The sequence below is a fragment of the Giraffa tippelskirchi genome, chromosome 1 (genome assembly GCF_054371585.1).
Source record: "Giraffa tippelskirchi isolate mGirTip1 chromosome 1, T2T-mGirTip1v1.2.pri, whole genome shotgun sequence".
NCBI lineage: Eukaryota > Metazoa > Chordata > Mammalia > Artiodactyla > Giraffidae > Giraffa > Giraffa tippelskirchi.
The window spans coordinates 923842-943071 of record NC_137275.1 but is presented as its reverse complement, the minus strand read 5'-3'; the positions used below and the strand labels follow the sequence as shown (position 1 = coordinate 943071).

Genomic DNA, 19230 nt, shown 5'->3' with positions numbered 1-19230 from the left:
TGCCCTGAGGCCTCCCAGGCTGCAGGTTCTCTGCAATCGCAGCCGTGGGCAGCTGGAATTACTTGCTCATACGCCTCCCACCCTGGACTCACCCATCTTTCCTCTCATTTCTGTCCAGGGGAGTAACTGAGCTGGGCAGCCCCACCCTGATGCCCCTCTCACCACCAATACTACCACCATCGCCAAGACGACCATCACAACCATGACCATCACCACTATCATCGCACCACTGCCATCACCACCACCACCACCACAGTCACCACCACTGCCACCATCACCGCCATCACCACCATCACCACCACCATCACCACCACCATCATCATCACCATCACACCATCACCACCATCACCACTATCACCACCACTATCACCACACCATCATCACCACCATCACCACCACCCTCATCACCACCACCGTTATCATTATTGTCACATCACCACTGCCATCACTACCTCAGCACCGTCAAATCACCATTACCATCACTACAGGCAGCACCAGCAGCATCAGCACCTCTAACATTTACTTAGCTTTACCCTGTGCCGTGCGCGGCACTTATGCTAATTTTATATCATTGTATGTAATCCTCACAGCCTGAGTTTGGTGCTTTCACCACCCTCTTTCTACAGTCAGAAAAATCAAGGCAAAAAAGGTTCCCTGGGCTTTGCCTTAAAGTCTCCTAGGGTAGGTAGGAAGGCACTCACGAGATATTCGGGAACTGTGCCCCTGCAGTGAGCTCATACTGATCCTTGAGCCAAACTGTCCCCATTCCTGTCCCTTGTCTGGGGATGGTCAGAGAGAGTCACTGACCCAGCACCAGTGGGTAACTCAACTTCTCTCACCCTCTAGGAGAAATTCAATAGCCTCTTCTGGAGATGCCCCTCCTGTGCAGATGGGTAACTCAACTTCTCTCAACCTCTAGGAGAAATTCAATAGCCTCTTCTGGAGGTGCCCCTCCTGTGCAGATACTCCTCCTGTGCAGATAACTGTGAAGGGACAGTGTCTGCAAGGATGAGTATCTGCAGAGGGGAAGTATCTGCATCTACTCTTTTGTAGATGCCCCTCCTCTGCAGATACTGTGGAAGGGCAGTGTCTGCAAGGACAAGTATCTGCAGAGGGGGAATATCTGCAGAGGAAGAGTATCTGCATCTACTCTTCTGTAGATGCCCCTCCTCTGCAGATACTCCTCCTCTGGAGATGCCCCTCCTCTGCAGATACTCCCCCTCTGCAGATGCCCCTCCTCTGGAGATGCCCCTCCTCTGGAGATACTCCCCCTCTGCAGATGCCCCTCCTCTGGAGATGCCTCTCCTCTGGAGATACTCCTCCTCTGGAGATGCCCCTCCTTTGCAGATGCCCCTCCTCTGGAGATGCCCCTCCTTTGCAGACAGTCCCCCTCTGCGAATTCTTCTCCTCTGTAGTCTCCCCTCCTCTGTCTCCTTCATCTCCCACCCGGGGGACTGCAGAGTTATTTCCCTGGATCCGGAGTCCTTCCCAGCACTGGGACTGAGGCTCTTGGGGGCCTCTGGTGTGCTCCCCAGTGATGAGCTGATGGGCGTGGGGCAGGTGCTTTGGCTCACACTCTCTGGATGCAGAAAGCCCAGCTCTGCCTTCCCTACCTCATTCTCCCATACATAAAATGCAGGGCTTCTGACCCCTGGGGAGAATACCTGGTACGAAATATAGCCCTGGCCAGGTCTGTGGACAATCTGAAGTCTTCACAGTGGACACCAAGAACAATATTCCCACACCTGGTTTTTGTTCAACGTGTGGCCAAGGAGTCATTAAGTGAGTCACCGCTAATCCAGTTACTGGGTGTTGACTGGTGGCTGAGAGACTATGCAGCCCCTGTAGAACCTGCAGCCCAGAACGACAGGAGCCCAGGTCCAGTGCTGGAACCTCACCCACCCAGAGACTTCTGCCCCATCCTCTGCTGAAATCATTGACAGTGTGCAACAGCCTTGCCTGGCCTTGATACAGTTGTTTCTGAGCACCTGAGAAGTGAGCTGCTGGCTCTCAGAGGCCCTAAGGGACAAGGACTTACAACTGCCCACCCTTGCCCAAGGTCGCACATGTGGTGGGGGAGGAGGAGCGGGGCAGCCCGGAGGTCGGCCTGGAGGAGGAGGCTGGGCCAGGCAGTGCGGGAGGCGGTGATTCCTCTCAGCTGCAGATAAAGTCGCCTAATGGCTTTTCGCTAATGAGAAAAGCCGGGCTGATTATGACAAATCACCGGGAGCAGCAGGCTAAGCGGTGACACGCGCGCCACTAGCTGCCAGGAGGGGCCAGCCCCACCCACCTGCCTCGGGCTCCAAGTGCCCCAAACTCCATCCTGCCTCAGTGGGCCTAGGTGCGGGAGGGGGCGCAGCAGGGGCTGAGGGGAGGGGCGGCGGCAGGAGGTGGGATCTGGAGGTTGTGGGGCGGGGGGAGGGAGGAGCCCCCCCAACCCTCCTCCCAGCCCCCCACCGCACCCTACCTCATCCCCTCACCACCCCCCCCACCGTCTGGCCCCCAGCCCCCTCCGCCACCTTGGTCGTCTCTGCTCCCTTCTCGGTGTCTGTGTGTGTGTGTGTGGTCTGTCCTAAGGTGGGGTGGGGGCACCCTGGAACGCCCGCAGCTGCTGCCCCCCGAGGCCTGGGGGCTTCCCGGGCTCACAGCAGGAGGGCTGGGCTTGGCCTGAGGTGGGGCTGGGGCTGCAGCCCTGGGAGTACAGAGAGTGAGGGCGGCCCAGCCTGCAAGGGGGACAGGCCCATAGTGCGGGCCCCCGGAGCCCTGGTGGGGACAGGGCAAGGGGCGGGAGAGCCGCCTCCGTCCCTCGGTTTCCTCCCCGCCCTGCCACAGAGGGTCTGCCTGGGGAGACTCTCAGGGTGTCCTGAGTCTGGGGCCCTGGCCTCTCTCATCTCGGTGTGGGGGTGGCGTGGGGTCGGGTGGGACACGCAGCAAGCAGCATGGCCATCCCTCTGCAGCTTTTTGTATGAAAGCTTCCAGCTGTGGCAGACTGCCTTCCACCCACCCATCCACGTCTGTCCGCCCCTCTGTATTGCGGCTCTACTGGACAACAGAGGACGAGATGGTTGGATGGCATCACCGACTCGATGGACATAAGTTTGAGTAAACTCCGGGAGCTGGTGATGGACAGAGAGGCCTGGTGTGCTGCAGTCCGTAGGGTCGCAAAGAGTCGGACACGACTGAGCGACTGAACTGGACACCAGGCTCTGTCCAAGCTCTGGGCGACCTCGACTTCCAGCCTGTTCACCCACCTGCCCACTCACAGGCAGCCTCCCTGGCCAGCTGCCCCTTCTCAGCCCTGTCTCTCCTCTATCCACTGTGTCACCTGGTTTGGCGCCCCCACAGTGCCCCCTTCCAGGTCCTGACCCTGGGCAGGTGGACCCAGGGACTCACCTTGCTGTAGCCAGCTATAGCTCTGTCTCCCAGCGCTCTCTTCTAGAAGACCCAACTTCTAGAACCTTCTCTGTGAGTCCCCTGCCTTCTTCCGGGGTTCTCTGGGCCCCTGGGTGCTCTCGCAGGGCTGGACCCTGCCCCAGCTGAGCAGACTGGGCTTTCTGAGGGGCCAGGCCTGTGGGCAGCTGGGATCTGGGGAGACATGAGGTATTATTTAAAGGGGGGAATCCGGGTAGCTCTGCGGGGGGCGCAAGAAGAGGTAAGAAGTCGTAATGGGATTTTCCATGTGGAACGACTGGTCTTATCTGGGCCAAGCGTGTCATCCATTACCGCTAATTACCCGGCCGGCCGCGCCTCGAGCCCCAGCGGCTCCGGCCGGGCGGGCGCTCCGTCCTCATTGTCCTCGCCGGCACCGCCCCTTGCGGCCAGGTGGGAAGGGCCTGGGGTCTCCCTATCGTCCCGGAGCAGCAGCCAAATGTCGTGGGTGCCCTCGTGATAGATGAAGCATGGAAATTAGTTCCAGAGTTTAACTGATAACCGCGGAGCACAGCTACATTCGGTTATGGCAGCCCTAATTGATGAGCTCATTAAGTCCATTATTAGAGAAATTGATTTCAAATAGGCACTTAGAGCGGGTTGCAGGAGGCAGGTAGGGCGGGAGCTCAGAAGGCAGAGGAAGTCGCAAAAATACATAATGAGGCAAGTAATTTTATAGGTTTGTTTAATGAAAAGCCTCAACAGCGTACTCCTGGCCTTGTGGGTTTTAAACACCCCTTTTATGTACTGATAAAGCTTCCGGTGCTGGGATCCATCCTGGCCCGGCCCACCGTCCTCCACGGCTGCCCCTAATTAATTAATTAACCCCAGAGAGGCGATCAATGAGTCAGTCATGTAGAATCGACACTGCCTCGAGTCGGCAGAGGTGGCTGGGCCCGGCTCACTCCCACCCTCGTCCGCTGGCAGCTCGGCCCCCAGCCCTGCTCAGCCCAGAGCCCGGGGTGCCCGCAGCCTGGTGGCGATGGTGGTGGGAAGGCCTGGGGTCACCCCTGACTGCAGCCCAGTCCCTCCAGTCTGCGCTCCGAGGGTGGCTCCAGTGGCCCTATACTGACCTGACAAGGTCCCCCTGCGGGGACGCTCAGGGCTCCGCCTGGCTCAGACCGGCTCGGCCTGGGTCATTCTGGGATCTGACCCCAGCCTCCACCGCCTGCTCCCCCCAGTCCCACGTGCGCACAAATGGATGCAGATACACACGGGCACACACAGTGGGCGATAGCGGATAGGTCACCCAGATACCTGGAATCCCACAGGAGACCACAGGGACATGCACGCGAATGCAGACGTGTACATGTATGGACACATGGAAATATTGACTTGAACATGCATGGAGTCCCACACTCAGATGCCCACGCAAACACACATGCATGGACACACGAGGACACACGTGGACACCCACCCACACATGGACAGGAACACACACAGGACCTTCCTTTGGAAGCCATTTCTCTTGTCCCTTCCTGGGTCCCAGGAGGCTGTGTCCAGCGGCTCCTCCGTATCTCCACTGGGTGAAAACCCACTCGGAAACCCACTTTGCCCCCCAGGGCTGTCCCCTGGGTCAGTACCAGTGCTGCCCGGTCCTCTGGGGCACGCTTTGCGGGGCCTGCCCTGGGCCAGCCTCCCGTCCACGGCCGGGGCTGCAGGAGCCGCTTCCCAGCCCTCGGCTCCCCACGCTGCCCCGTCTGCCCCAGCCCACCTCCCACCCTCCATGGGGAGGGGATCCCTGTGCGGGTTGAGCCGGGGCCTCTCTGACCCCGAGGTCTGGGCTCAGCCCTCTCTGGTCGCTCCAGCCCCCGCTGCGTCCCAGCACCCACTTGGGGCCTCCCCCGGCTGTCCCCGCGCCCAGGGCCACCTGCCCTCCCTTCCCCCCTCACATCACGACCGCACCTCCTCCCCTCACTGGCCTCTCTCCGGGGCTCACCTTTGCCCAGGAGGCGCAGGTGAATCGCGGTGTCTGCGTCCATCCCTGAGTGTGCAGCCCTGCGGGGTGCGGGCCCCTCCGTCAGTTCTTGCCTGATTCAGCCGCATTCCCAGAGCAGTACCTGGCGTGTGCAAGGTCCGCTGGTGAGCCAGGACGGGCATTCAGTGTACACACGGGAGGTCTACGGGCTGGGGGGGGTCTACGTGCCGGGGGTCTGCGTGCCAGGGGCCTGTGTGCTAGGGATCTACCCACCGGGGGTCTACACACCAGGGGTCTACACACAGGGGGTCTACACACAGGGGGTCTACCCCCCAGGGGTCTAGGTGCTGGTCGGAAAATACTGCCAGTGAGACAAGGCAACAAACTAACGTTTGTTTCGTCAATAAGATCGTTAGAGCAGCCTGGGCTGGTTTGGGAGGAGCAGCAGGGAGAGGCCATTGGGAGTTCTCAGCCTGGGACCTGGGTGCTGGCCTGCGAGGTTGAACACGGAGGATTCGGGAAAGACCGGATGCGGCACGGGTTTCCATGAAGGGTCTGGGGCTGCAGGAGTGGCTCCTCGGTGCTGGAGGACGGGAAGGCCCAGGCGGCCAATGTCGGGCAAGCCGGGGTGGGGCCGGTCCTGCAGGAGCCCAGGGCTCTGCTCCGCACGCCCCACACCCTGAGCCGGCGGTTCAGTCTCAGCAGCTGAACCCCCACGGGAGCCTGTGGTCAGGGCCGTGGGAGCAGGGCCTGAGGGTGCCTGCCTGGAGCTGACAGTGGGCAGCAGCATCCCCGCCTTTAACTTCCAGGTGTTGCTGCGATGGAGGCCCCTCCCAGCGTGCGTGCACACGGGGCCCTGCCCCGCCCCAGGCAGGAGACCCCGGCCCTGCGAGGGGTTCCCACGGGTGCTGACACCCCTGGGTGATTTGTCACCTGAAGCTGAGAAATCAAGCAGCAAGGATCGGGGGAGGTGGGGAGGCGGCAGTGCCCAGGACGCTGAGGGCCGCCCGCCGCCTTGTGCCAGGCTCCCCCTCAGGAGGCACCCCGGGCGCCCGCCCCTCCCTCCACAGCTGCCAGCAGGTGGGAGTTAGGGGGCGCCTGAGAAGTCGGAGCCACTTCCAGCTGCATCGTGGAGGGGAGCTGAGTCCAGACGTGTGGGCGGGTCCCACACCGCGTGCACACCTCTGGCCCTGCACAGCGTGCAGCCGCTGCTCCCTGGGCTGTGTCAGGGAGGACAGGCCAGTTCAGCCCTGGTCCTAGTGACGGGCCTGGGGCGGAGAGGTGGACGGGGCAGCCTGAGGTGCGGGGACTGCTTCCCCAGCCAGGGTGCCCCGGGAGAGACTGAGAGCTGGGGGCCCCAGGGTAAGTGACTGTCCTCATCTCAGGCCTCCGGGATCAACAGCCCAGTTGGAGAAAGACCATTAAGCCTAGCCCTTCGTAAAACACACCCTCCCAGTCTCCCTCAGTTTTGTGGGTCCTCAGAGCCTGTTCACATTGGTTTGTGGGTGCAAACAGGGCCATTCTTCCAGTGCCAGCCTGCGGGGTGACAAGGGTGAAGGCTGTCCAGGGCCCCAGGGCCAGCCACCCGGCCGGCGGCGGAAAGCCCTCTCGCTCCTCCACTCCCGGGACCTGCGTGGAGACGAGACAGATGACAGAAAAGCGATTTACAATTTGGCCCGTTCTGTTTCCAATTAAAGCATGGACATTCATTAATATGCAGGGCTGGGACTCAGGCAGAGATAATGTGTAGATAGGCCCATAAAACTCCGCCAGGAACAAATAATTTTTGCACAAATTTGCAAACAGTACGTTTTTTGTAAATAACCATAATCTTTCTACCAGCCCGGCTGCCGATTACGCATATTTTTTCTTCATGATAATTTAATGACGACCTAATTTACCTATTGTGGCTGGGCCTTGGGTGCAGCCAATGTGATTGTCCAATTTAGTCCAGAATCCATCCTGATGGTGTTAATTCATATTGACCAAGTGTTTACAAATGGAACGTTTTCCCCGTTGTGCCTGACGGGGAGCTAGCTAACAAGGCTGCCCAGATGACTTGGCACCTGGCCTGCCTGCCCCCAGCCCCCTCGGCGGGACTGGGGGGCTGGTGCCAGGGCCGGACAGGGGGCGCAGGGCGGTCTGGGGAGGCCATAGAGGGGCATCCTGCTCTGGCCAGGCCACCTGAACAGAGGCTGACTGGGGGAGGGGGAAGAAGGAAGGAAGAGGGGGACCACTCCCACCTCCTGTGCCCTGGGCCCTGCCCAGGGGCTGGTGAGGGTGAAGCGGCGTCGTCCCCGGGGTCAGCCTCCCACGGGGCTGCAGTGGGCGAGTGAGCCTGTTTGTCTGTCTGCTCGCTCCTTGCACCCCACTGTCTCCTGGAGCTTCTGACGCGGGTGCGCTGGGTGGGGTCTGCTTTGCCCCCAGGCCCGCCGGCCCTTGCTGGGGGCCCGGATGTCTTTGGTCTCATCGCTCTGCTGCCCCCGACACCCCACGCCCCGGGAGGTGCTTAGAAGCGCCTGGCCAGTGCTCTCGAGGGCCGCTTTGATCACCGCTAATTCTCTCTTCCCATCTGCTCTTCACAACTTCGCCAAGGGTCGGCCGAGTGGATGGAGGGGAGGACGTGCTCGAGGGCGGACCATCCCCACGCCGGCCGCAGGGCCTCGCTGAGGACGCAGACCTGTTACTGTTCAGCTGTCCAGCGCCGGGGCATCGGGGAGCCTGCGGACAGATGGTCGAAGGGTCGGGGGACGTGAGGTGATGCCAGCCAGCTGGCCAGGAGGGTTGCTGGCTGGGTGGGTTGCTGGGCATATAGGCAGCTGAGGATGGCCCTCGGAATGGACATTTGGGTGTGTGTCCGGGTGGGTAGGTGGCCCGACGGGCCGGTGGTTGGATCTGTGGATGACTGAGGGGTGAGTGGATGGACGGCTAGCCAGCAGGTGGGATTTTGGGGCAGGTGGTGTGAGGGTTGGTGGGCGGGCGGGTGGGCATGCAAGGGTGCGTGGATATTGGGGGGGGCGGTGGGCAGGTAGATGGACGGGTTTGTGTATTGGTGGGCGGGTGGGTGAGGTGGTGGACTGAGGATGGTCGGTGGGTGGTTTGATGAGTGAGTCAATGTGTGGCTGGTGGACGAGTGGGTGAGTGGGGACAGAGGTTGGTGGGGGCTGGTCAGAGGTCGGCCAGTGCAGGGAAGCAGCCGTGGAGGGGCGGGCACTGAGGGGGTGGTGGGTGGCTTAGTGGATGGTGGTCTGCAGTGGCGGCAGGGAGCCTGGGATGCTGTGGGCCTGGAGGCTGGGGGCTTTCCCAGGCGTGTCCCCTGCCCCAGCTTGGGGCAGCCTCCTGAGGTCAGACTCTCCCAACCACCATGGTGACAGCCGTGCTGACTGGGTTCCCGCATCCGCGTCTCTGGGGCCGTGGGGTGTCCCCTCTCCCCGCAGAGCCTCCTGGGGGCCCCCTCCCAAGCCCCCTGCCCCTCAACCACTGCCTCCTGCTAAAAAGCCAGATTTTTCTGCTATTTGTGCTGCTTTTAATCCATAGGAAGTCAATTTTCCACTCATATATTAGTTTATTTTATATTTTCAAATGGATCCGACCGCACATTGATTTCCTGTTGTGGCATTGTGTCCTGAGCGAGGATTACGCGCGGGGGAAGTGGGGACCAGTGGCTCACGGAGGGTGCTCTGCGCCCGAGAGCTCTTATCTTGAAAAGGGAGAGTCCAATTTTATTGAAACAGCTAAAATCCTGCTTAATTGAATTTTTTTTCCTTTAAGATGTACAAGCTTAGAGACTTTTGCTTTCCAATTCAACTCAGGCTCCACGGCGTTTAAATTTCCAGGCCCCATAAAGACCTTTATGAAAAAGACCCAGCAAACATTGTATTTCCAAGCCGAGCCTCCCCGGCTGGAGAGCGGCATCAATATTCCGAGGGGACTCTCGGTCCCGCCGTGCGTGCCGCGCGACTCCTGCGGGAGGCTCCCCTGGGCACCCCACGGGTCCTGGCCCCGGGGCAGGAGTGGCCGCCAGGGGCTGAGCTCTGGGCCAGGCCCCCACTCCTGCCCCACTCTCGGGGCTGGGTCTCCCCCACCCCCCAGACGAGACAGCGAGGGCTCCCGAGGACGACCGCTCAACGCTCACCTGCTCACCTCCGTGATTCTCAGGCCCCGAACCAGGGGCTGCCTGCCCTCGGCCTGGACCCTCCTGGGGTCATAACCCCCCCACCTCAGCCTGGACCCTTATGGGGACACAAACCCCCCACCTTGGCCTGGATCCTCCTGGGGACACAGCCCCACCCCAGCCCATCCTGGGGACACAACCCCCACCTCAGCCTGGATCCTCCTGGGGACACAGCACCCCCCACCTCGGCCCGGACCCTCCTGAGGGATGGGGGAGCTGGTGCTGTGGGTAGGGCAGGCCACCGCGGGAGTCTGAATTGGGATCCTCGAGTGGCCTGTTCCGTGTGGGCTCCAGCCACCCCTTCCTTCCTCCTTCGCAGACATTTCCCGGGCAGCCTCTGGGGTTCTGAGATGTCCCCAGCCCTGGGGGTGCAGACACAAAGGTCACCCATGGCTGGCAGGGCCCAGAGCACGGGTGGTCAGCTCTGGGGTCACTGCTGAGCGCAGGCCACAGGGGAGGAGCACGGGCCCTGGAGGGGGTTGCTTCCCCCCTGCGGCCCTCGGCAGCCTCCGCCTCCTCCCCGGCAAACGCCCGGGCGTCCCTCCCTTGTCCTGGGTGGTTTCTCCTCCAGACTCACGCCTGTCACGCCTGCTCTCACCACCGGGCGCCCCCTCTGCCATCTGGCACGGGTGGGCCTCTTTCTGCACGGGTGAGGGGCCCGAGTCCTGTCGGGATCCACTGCTGGGTCCTCAGGACGGCGCCCTGGAGGACCTCCGCCAGCCCCAGCTGGGGGTCTTGTGGCTGTGGCAACGGGGCCTCTGAGGACCTCGGCCCAGCCCTGCCCGCTGCCGCCTCCTCCCGCGCTGGGCACCGCGGCCCAGCCCTGCCCGCTGCCACCTCCTTCCGCCCTGGGCACTGCGGCCCAGCCCTGCCTGCTGCCGCCTCCTCTCATGCGGGGCACCACGGCCCAACCCTGCCCGCTGCCACCTCCTCCCACGTAGGGCACCGCGGCCCAGCCCTGCCCGCTGCTGCCTCCTCCCGCCCTGGGCACTGCGGCCCAGCCCTGCCTGCTCCCGCCTCCTCCTGTCCCCTAGGCCTCCCTGTACGCGTCTGAACACGAGGAGGGCCCGCTCGGCCAGCGGTCAGAGTGCATTTTAATAGTGGAATGTGATTACGGGGCAGCAGAAAAAATGAAAGTGAGAAGTCTATGAATTATTACAAACGCACTGAATCTCCGCGGCTGTGAGGCGGGCCCTGGGCTGGAAAGCCTTTTTCTCTCGTGTTTAAGTTAGCGTGGAAGATGGAATAGTCACAGAGACACGCTGGCCACTCCAACCTGTTATTGCCGCTCTGAGTCCCTATAAATACTTTTCTGATTTATAGCCTTGCTCTACTTTATAAATGGAAAACCAGAAGTGCCTCCAAGAGCAACTTTTCGGTGCCTGCGGGGTCCCTGCCCGTCCACACCCGCTGGGGGGAGGTGCCCACCAGGAGCCTGGGGCTTCGAACAGGTTACCGGTCGGGCCTGTGTTCCCTGGGACAGAACCAGGCAGAGCCATGCACCCAGCAGTTCAGGGGGCGCTTTCTGGTTGCTTTGGGGAAGGGGATGGGCGTGCACACACGTCAGGGGCATCGCAGCCTCTGCAGGCTCATGTCCCAGAGGGAGGCTTGCCTCCTTGGTGTCCAGGTGCCCCTGGGCCACGCCTCAGCTCCCCAGCACTGCCGAGGGCCAGCAGTCCGTCTGGTGCCATGGAGCCGCCCCTGAAAGATGGGCACAGCGCCCCCGCGCCCGACCTCAAGCCGGTGAGCGAGGCGATCCGACTCCCCTGCGGTGTCCAATCTGGTGCCCGGCGCAGTGCTGACTCAGGGGACGCCAGCCCCCACTCTGGGTATTACGGTCACTCTGAGTGACCGGGAGCCTGAGTCTTTTGGAGGCCCGGTCCCCTGTCCCTGGTCACGCAGGCACCACAGTAGAGCCAGGAGCCGCGGGGCTGTGTCCCGCCCCCAGCCAGCCTCGCGGGGCCCAGCTGGGGGGTCAGCAGCCAGAGCCACCCCAGACCCAGGGCTATTCTTTTTTTATTTATTTATTTAAGTGGAGGATAATTGCTTTATAGTATCGTGGTGGTCTCTGCCGCACATCAGCAGGAACCAGCTGTAGGTAGACACGTGTGCCCTGGCTCTTGAATCTCCTTCCCACTGTCCACCCTGCCCCACCCCGGGGCTGTTCTTTATGACATCACGGGTTGTGGGAAAACTCACGTGGGGTTAAAGAAATGAAGGCCTTGGGCTCGCTCTGTGAAGTCTGGAGTCATCTGGAGAATATGAGCCTCTTGATGAGAAGCGCAACTCTGTTACGAACCAGAAAGCCACGGGTCATCAGGCCGGGGAGTGGGGCTGAGGCGCCTCTGCGGTCCTGACTGCAGACGCGGCGTTTCCAGAAGACGAGTCAGCGGGGGCCGCACACCCTTCGGCGGCTGCCCGGCTGCCCCCCCCCACTCCCAGGCCTGCACCCGCTAAGGCTGCGAGTGAAAGTGTTGGCCGCTCGGTCGTGTCCGACTCTTTGCCGCCTCGTGGACTGCAGCCCGCCAGGCTCCTCTGCCCATGGGATTCTCCAGGCAAGAACACTGGAGGGGTAGTTACTTCGTTCTGCAGGGGGTCTTCACCACCCAGGGGGGGAACCCAAGTCTCCTGCATTGCAGGCGGATTCTTTACCACCTGAGCCCCCAGGGAAGACCCTAAGGCTGCAAGGGAACGTAGGGGATGAACCTCCTGGGGCCGGATGTCGTTGGCTGGGGAAACAGCTTGATCCAAAATGTGGGGTTGACCCTGGCGGAAGGCCTAGGGTGCGGCCATCCCTCTGTCTGCCTGGAGAGGCCGCTCTGGGCTTGAGGCCCCGCTGTTCCCGCCATACACCCTAGGCAGGGCCAGCCCTGGGAATGGCTGTTGAACGGAAGGTGAGATTGTGGCCTCCAGGTCAGACAGAATTCTCACAACCACGGACAGGAGTGCGGGGCCTCAGTGCCCAGCGGGGAAGCAGCCCCAGAGCTGGGGGCAGACCTAGAGCTAAGACCCAAGACCTTCCTGGGAATAACCCCACATAGAGAGGCCGCAGCGGCCAGCCACCACGATGGTGCGAGCCCCAGGCAGCCGGGGCGGGCGTCTGGTGGCCCCGTGCTCCCAGGGGAGTAGGCTGTGTAGCCCCAGGGAAGGCATGGTGAAGCTGGGGTCCCGTGTGCACCCCACTCCACCACTGGGGCTGGTGCGGGCGGCCAGCTGGGGGCTGTGGTGAGGGACCCAGGCCACCTCCAGGCTTTCTTCCTGCTGCCCCTTGGGCAGGTCATGGTCTTCCTCTCAGCAGAAGGGAGGCTGGGGGAAAAATAGGGAAAATAGCCCTGTTCTGCATGGGCCTGCGGCTGGGGCGGTACTGACTGAGCCCAGCCGGGCCAGTGGGCAGGGTCTGGACAGTGTCTGAGGGGCAGTGGCCTGGAGACAGATTCCCCTGCCATGAGGGGCAGCCTCTGGCCAGGCGTCACCAGGGGAGGGAGGGCGGCAACCTCAACACGGCTCTGGCTTGGGTGGGAGAGGGGCGCTCACAGCCAGCTGCTGCCAGGACACTTTGCTCAGGCCCCCAGAGCTGTGGTTTGGGCTCCAAGGACAGGGATGTCCTGGGGTAGCTGGAGGAGAGTGGGCAGAGCGAGACTGGGCTCCAAGCTGCCAAGCAAGAAGAGAGAGACTGGGACTGCTCACTCTGGAGAAGAGTTCACCCAAGAAGAAGTGAGAGCTCCCCAGGGCTGTCCACCCACCCACCCATCCATCCCCCCACCCATCCCCCAACCCGTCCACCTACCTGTCCACCCACCCATCCACCCACGCACCCACCCACCCATCCATTCACCCATCCACCCACCCACCCACCCATCCATCCACCCACCCACCCACCCATCCACCCACCCATCCACCCGTCCATCCACCCGTCCATTCATCTACCCATCTATCTACTCATCCATCCATTTGTTATAAAGGAAATTACGCAAAACCTGGGTCTTAGCTGAATTTTGCTAGTTGAAAGAAAGCAGCCCAGAGAGAGAAAATAAGCAGAGGGGAGCCAGCCGGAGAAATCACAGACTAGGTGGCTGGTGCCGGTGGGATGCGGTGGCTGGAGTAGTCAGTGCTCAAGTACTTCGCAGGGTCTGAGCCTCATCCTGGGAGTGTGGGTACAGGACAGGCTTGAGCTCCCATCTGGAAAACTCATACAGGCTGTTGCACAGCTGGATGTGGGGGAGGCTTATAGAGGAAACGGATGAGGAAGTGGACAGGTGAGGAGGCCGTCACAGTGATTCAGTCGGGGACGGTGCTGCTGGCTGAGGGTGGGCAGGGGAAGGGAGGATGAGGTTAGCCGTGATGCCCCCAGTCCCTGCCCTCCACCAGGCCTGGCAGGTCCCTCCCTCTCTACAGCCCAAAGCTGGGCAAGTTCTGCCCTCCATCAAAGCCTAGGTGAGGCCCAGGGACCACCTCTGAGACCCCTAGAGATCTGACTCTCCATCCTGCCAGCCTCTGACTGGTGCGCCCTCCGGGTCGGCTTCTCCCACCACCCACCCTCTTCCTGGCCAGCGGCTCTTTCCTGCTCGGTCCCCACCAGCGGCATCGCTCCAGACCCAGAGGGGTTTGCTGACCGTGGTGGGACTGAGGGGCCCTCAACTCACATCCATCTTGGGTTGGGGGTGGCGGGGGGCTTTTGTCAAAAAAGCTGCCATGAGTTTCATGGAAAATTCTGCCCCCAGACAACCAGTGGCCCTGGGAAGCAGGCCTGGCTGGTCACCCTCCTGCCCCCTCACTGAGTGCCCAGTCTCCCCTCCAGCCCTCCTGGCTACCCCCGTGCTGATGACCACTGGCATGGGGGATTTTGTGAGTCATGCCTGCTCAAGGGCCCAGGATAAGTTTACGGCTCAGGTTGAGCTGCATGTAACAAACAGAAGTCAATTTTTATGGCCATTGTCACTGTGTCCTCTTGCTGGCTAGAGAGACGGAGCCCAGCAGCACTGGGCAGTCAGAGGGCAAGTGCTGGACCCGGGAGAGCCTGCTGTCCATGGCCTCCTCCCCACGGTGGGGCTTCACCACCCCACCCAGGGCTCAGCTCAGATTGTCAAGTCCCAGCTCAGATGCGACAAGAAAACTTTATCTCGGCCATTTCGTAAATCATTTGTTCCCCCATTTGAGAGTCAAACAAGTCCACGGCGGGGAAAGTGTCCTGGGGGGAGAGAGCTTCTTGTACTTGGGGCAGGCTGGAGGGTCACCCCGGGGCCCCAGGAACCAGGGTGTCTGGGTCGGCCAGGGAAGAGGGCGCAGGTTGTGCCAGACCCTAGCCCCCAGGAGCAGTGGTGCCCTCTGCTCCTAACTGGCCCTGGGGTTGTGGGGGTGGGGTGGGACTGTTGGTAATTTTGCTGGGTACCCACCGAGGAGGGCTTCTTAGGTGGCACTAGTAGTAAAGAACCCGCCTGCCAACGGATAAAAGATGCAGCTTCAGTCCCTGGATAGAGAAGATCCCCTGGAGGAGGAAATGGCAGCCCACTCCAGTAGTCTTGCCTGGAGAATCCCATGGACAGAGGAGCCTGGTGGGCTGCAGTCCACGGGGTCGCACAGAGTTGGACACGACCGAGTGACTTAGCACGCACGCCCACTGAGGAGGGCCAGGGCGCTGCCCAGTCCCCACGCCCGCCAGGTCCCCTTCCTCACCCCACACAGGCGACGGCCAGGGTGGCCGAGCAGTCTGTGTCTTTGTTGGAATGGTTCTGGGGGGCAGCCGCCAAGCAGGCGGGGGGCTCGGACCACTGCTTGAGGGCTGCACGGTTCCCAGTGACCAAAGAGTGGGAGCAACCCAGGTGTCCACCAGCCGGCAAATGGATGACAGTGCAGGCTGTCTGTACCTGGGATCCACACTGCCGTGCCCAGGATCTAAGGGGGCGCAGGCTGCAACCACAGGGTGGACCAGCAGGACCGCACATCAAGTGGAAGGAGCCAGACGTGAGGGGTCACCCAGGTATGACTGTCAACTCGTAGGGACAGGAAGCAAGTTGGTTGGTGGGTGACTGGGGTGGATGCTGATGGGGTGGGGTTTTTTGGGGTGACTTGGTGGATGCTGATGGGGTGGGGGTTTTGGGGGTGACTGGTGGATGCTGATGGGGTGGGGCTTTCGGGGTGACTGGGGTGGATGCTGATGGGGTGGGGTTTTTTCGGGGTGACTGGGGTAGATGCCGATGAGGTGGGTTTTTTCGGGGTGACTGGGGTGGATGCTGATGAGGTGGGGGTTTTGGAGGTGATGCTGATGGGGTGGGGGTTTTGGGGGTGACTGGGTGGATGCTGATGGGGTGGGGGTTTTTGGGGGTGACTGGGGTGGATGCTGATGGGGTGGGGGTTTTTCAGGGTGACTGGGGTGGATGCTGATGGGGTGGGGGTTTTGGGGGTGACTGGGTGGATGCTGATGGGGTGGGGGTTTTGGGGGTGACTGGATGGATGCTGATGGGGTGGGGGTTTTGGGGGTGACTGGGTGAATGCTGATGGGGTGGGGGTGACTGGGGTGACGGGTGGATGCTGATGGGGTGGGGTTTTTTTGGGTGACTGGGGTGGATGCTGATGGGGTGGGGTTTTTTGGGTGACTGGGGTGGATGCTGATGGGGTGGGGTTTTTTTGGGTGACTGGGGTGGATGCTGATGGGGTGGGGTTTTTTGGGGTGACTGGGGTGGATGCTGATGGGGTGGGGGTTTTGAGGGTGACTGGGGTGGATGCTGATGGGGTGGGGGTTTTGAGGGTGATTGGGGTGGATGCTGATGAGGTGGGGTTTTTTGGGGTGACTGGGGTGGATGCTGATGGGGTGGGGGTTTTGAGGGTGATTGGGGTGGATGCTGATGAGGTGGGGTTTTTTGGGGTGCCAGAACGCGGAAGTAGATGGTGGTGATGGTGCACAACATCAGGAACTCACTGAGTACCACTAAATGTGCAGCTTGAAATGGTTCACTTCGGGTCATGTGAATTTCACTTGAATTAAGAAAATAGATAAGGACAGTGGGTCCATTGGACTGGAGTTGATGACAGCAAGGAGGGGGAGAGGAGGTGGGGGCTGTCCAGCGTCCCTTGGGGGTTGCTGAGGGGTGTCTGGGCCCCCACGAACTTGCAGGGTGGGAGGGGCGGGTCTCAGAGCGCTTGGCCGGGAGGTCCAGGCTGTGGTCTTGGGTGGGGGCTGCCCTGCGCCACACTGGGCACCCCTCCTGTGGCCTGCACCCCCTTGGGGCAGGTCGGCTGGACTTTAATCATACCTTCTCCCATAGGAGAGGGGCAGGGGTGAAATGCAGCCTGTACTGCTCTGACTTCAGATCCTCCGGGAGACGGAGCGGGGCCTGTATGCCCAGGCCCGGGCCCGCAGGCTGGAGCATGGCCACACTGGGCTGCCCAGGGTCCAGGGCTTTGGCCCCCACAGGGTGGGACCCTGGGGAACATAGAGGGGCCCAGGGCCGCTGTGCTGGGGGAGACCCTCAGAAAGGCCCAGGATCAGTCGGGGCTATGGGCGTGGGCTGTGTGGCCTCCTCCTGGGCCTAGGGGTGGGGCCGTGGGTGGTGTCTGGGCATGGGTGTCCTCGGCGGTGGGCACACGGGCCTGTCAGAGGCCTGGGGCAGCCCCTGGCCCCGTCACTGTCAGGCGTGGAGCTGGGGACAGGCTCCCAGCCTGTGTCCTGTGAAGGCGCCGTGTGCTGGGAGGGGGAGGCGGAGACTCTGGGTGGCGGGCTGGCTCTGGGGACTCATCTCCCTGTCCAACAGGGTCCACGTCCCTCCCTGGGGAGGAGGGGTTTGACGGCCAAACGGGGAGCGTGTCAGCCTGTGTGGGGCTAGCGTGTGAGCTTTCATCACCAGTGCAAGGCTGGACTCCAGGACTGCCGAGGAGGGCAGAGAAGACCTCCCCACTCCCCGGCGGGCAGTAGTGATGCCTTCTCCGGGCCCACGACGGGGTGGGCGTGGGGGCATAATGGCTGGGAAGCCTGCAGCCTTGCGGGCCGCCCGCCGCGTAGTGGAGCTCTGACGGGGATAACTCCGGGCCGAGCTAATCGAAGCTGAAAAGGTGGAATCAGCGTGCGTCCTCTCCTTTCGCCGCCTTCATCAATCCCGCTAACTGGGTTTGAGCTCCGCTCGGCGAGGGGAAATTAATATGTAAGACGTCGAGGCCTGACGAGGCCGCGGGGCCACCAGCGGGCGCACAGGCAGGGCGGGCGCCGGGCCCACCGACCTGCGGCCTGGGGAGGGCACCGCCCACCAGCCCCCCTCCCCGCCCGTCATCAATTCAATTACCGCCAGGCTGATGCATATTCAGGGCCCGGCCCAGGGAAGGGGGCGGCCAGACAAAGGCGTCTGCACTTACCCAGTAATAAGTTTCATTTGGAGCAGGTTTGAAAACAATTCCCCGTCACATTTGTCCCTGTCAGATCACATTATTCGCAAATGAAGTTCACAAAGTATCAATTCAATTTCAATGAGGCGCCGCGGCGGGGCTCTGGCTGCGGCCGCGTCCCCACCGGGCTGGGGACAGCGCGGCAGTCAGAGGTAATCAAAGGCTGGCCCGCGGTAACACTTTCCATTTCACCCCTTTTGTGCACATCTGTTCCTGGATAATCCCATTTTCTACACTTCCAAATCACTGAAGACGGCGGGCAGGGAGGGAGGGGCTGGCCCCCCGAGCCCACCCCCGGCACCGGGCACCCCTGCCCGCAGTGGAGGGCCCCGGGGCTGCGGTCCCGGGTCCAGCACGTGACTCCTCCCCAGGGCCTGGACGCCTGGCCATGCAGGTCGGCCCCTTCCCACATCCTCGCGGCTCAGAAGGGCCTGCAGAGACCCTGCTGAGAGACCACGTGGCGACCCCTCAGGCCCTGTCCCCACCCGCTGGGGTCCCCTCCCCGCCTACCTGATTGCAGTCCCTTCCGGTCCTGCGTCCTGTCCCCTCCCTGGACTGGGAGGGGGGTGGCGGGGTGGAAGGGGGGGAGTGGGGGGTGGCAGCTCCCTGGCCTGGCCTCCCAGGGGGGGATGACCCAGCAGGGCGCCCCTCGTGACCCAGGCCCCTCCCCTGTGCTCCGGGTACCCTGCTGCACCCCAGGCTTCTGGCCCTTGGGCCCTCATATCTCAGAATCTCAATGCCAGCCCAACGCTGCCCCTCCACTGCCTCTGCAGAGACGGGCGGCCCCACCCAGCAGTCCCAGCACACAGGGGCTCCCCAGGGGCAGAGCAGTGGACGGAACCACTCGGGCTCCGCTTGTCAGGTCAGATTCTGCCTCCCATGGCCCAGGGCGGCCCCTGTACGTCAGGGAAGTGCGGGTAGGGTGGACGCCCACCAATCTGGAGTGACCAGCTGCTCACCACACCTCTGGGCCCAAAAAGGACAGCCCTCCTCAGGCTGGGCCGGGCTGGGCCTCACCAAGACTTCGGACCCCAGATGAGCCCCAGGGAGCCAAAGAGCAGATGTCAGAGACCGAGGCAGGAGGCTGGCCTCAAATCTGAGAGACTAGGGCAAGCCCTCGTGGCCCTGAGAACAGCCACCCAGGGCGGTTCTGGGCCTGGCTGCTGGGACATGCTGCGCCCCTGGGGCTGCCCCAGATGCCGAGCCCCAGCCTGGGGACTGGCAGGGCAGGAGGGAGGTGTGCGGTGCCCCCTGGCATGGCCGCAGCTCCTGGGCACATAGGCACCCATGGCCGGCCTGCGCTCTCCTCAGCTGGGCTGGTCTTGCATGCCGGGCG

At 62.2% G+C, this 19230-nt stretch overlaps 1 pseudogene; it reads left to right on the top strand.

Annotated features, from left to right (window-relative positions):
• The first annotated feature begins 202 nt into the window (after positions 1-202).
• The window catches only part of LOC145541188 (uncharacterized), a 40637-nt pseudogene continuing 21609 nt past the window's right edge, over positions 203-19230 (top strand).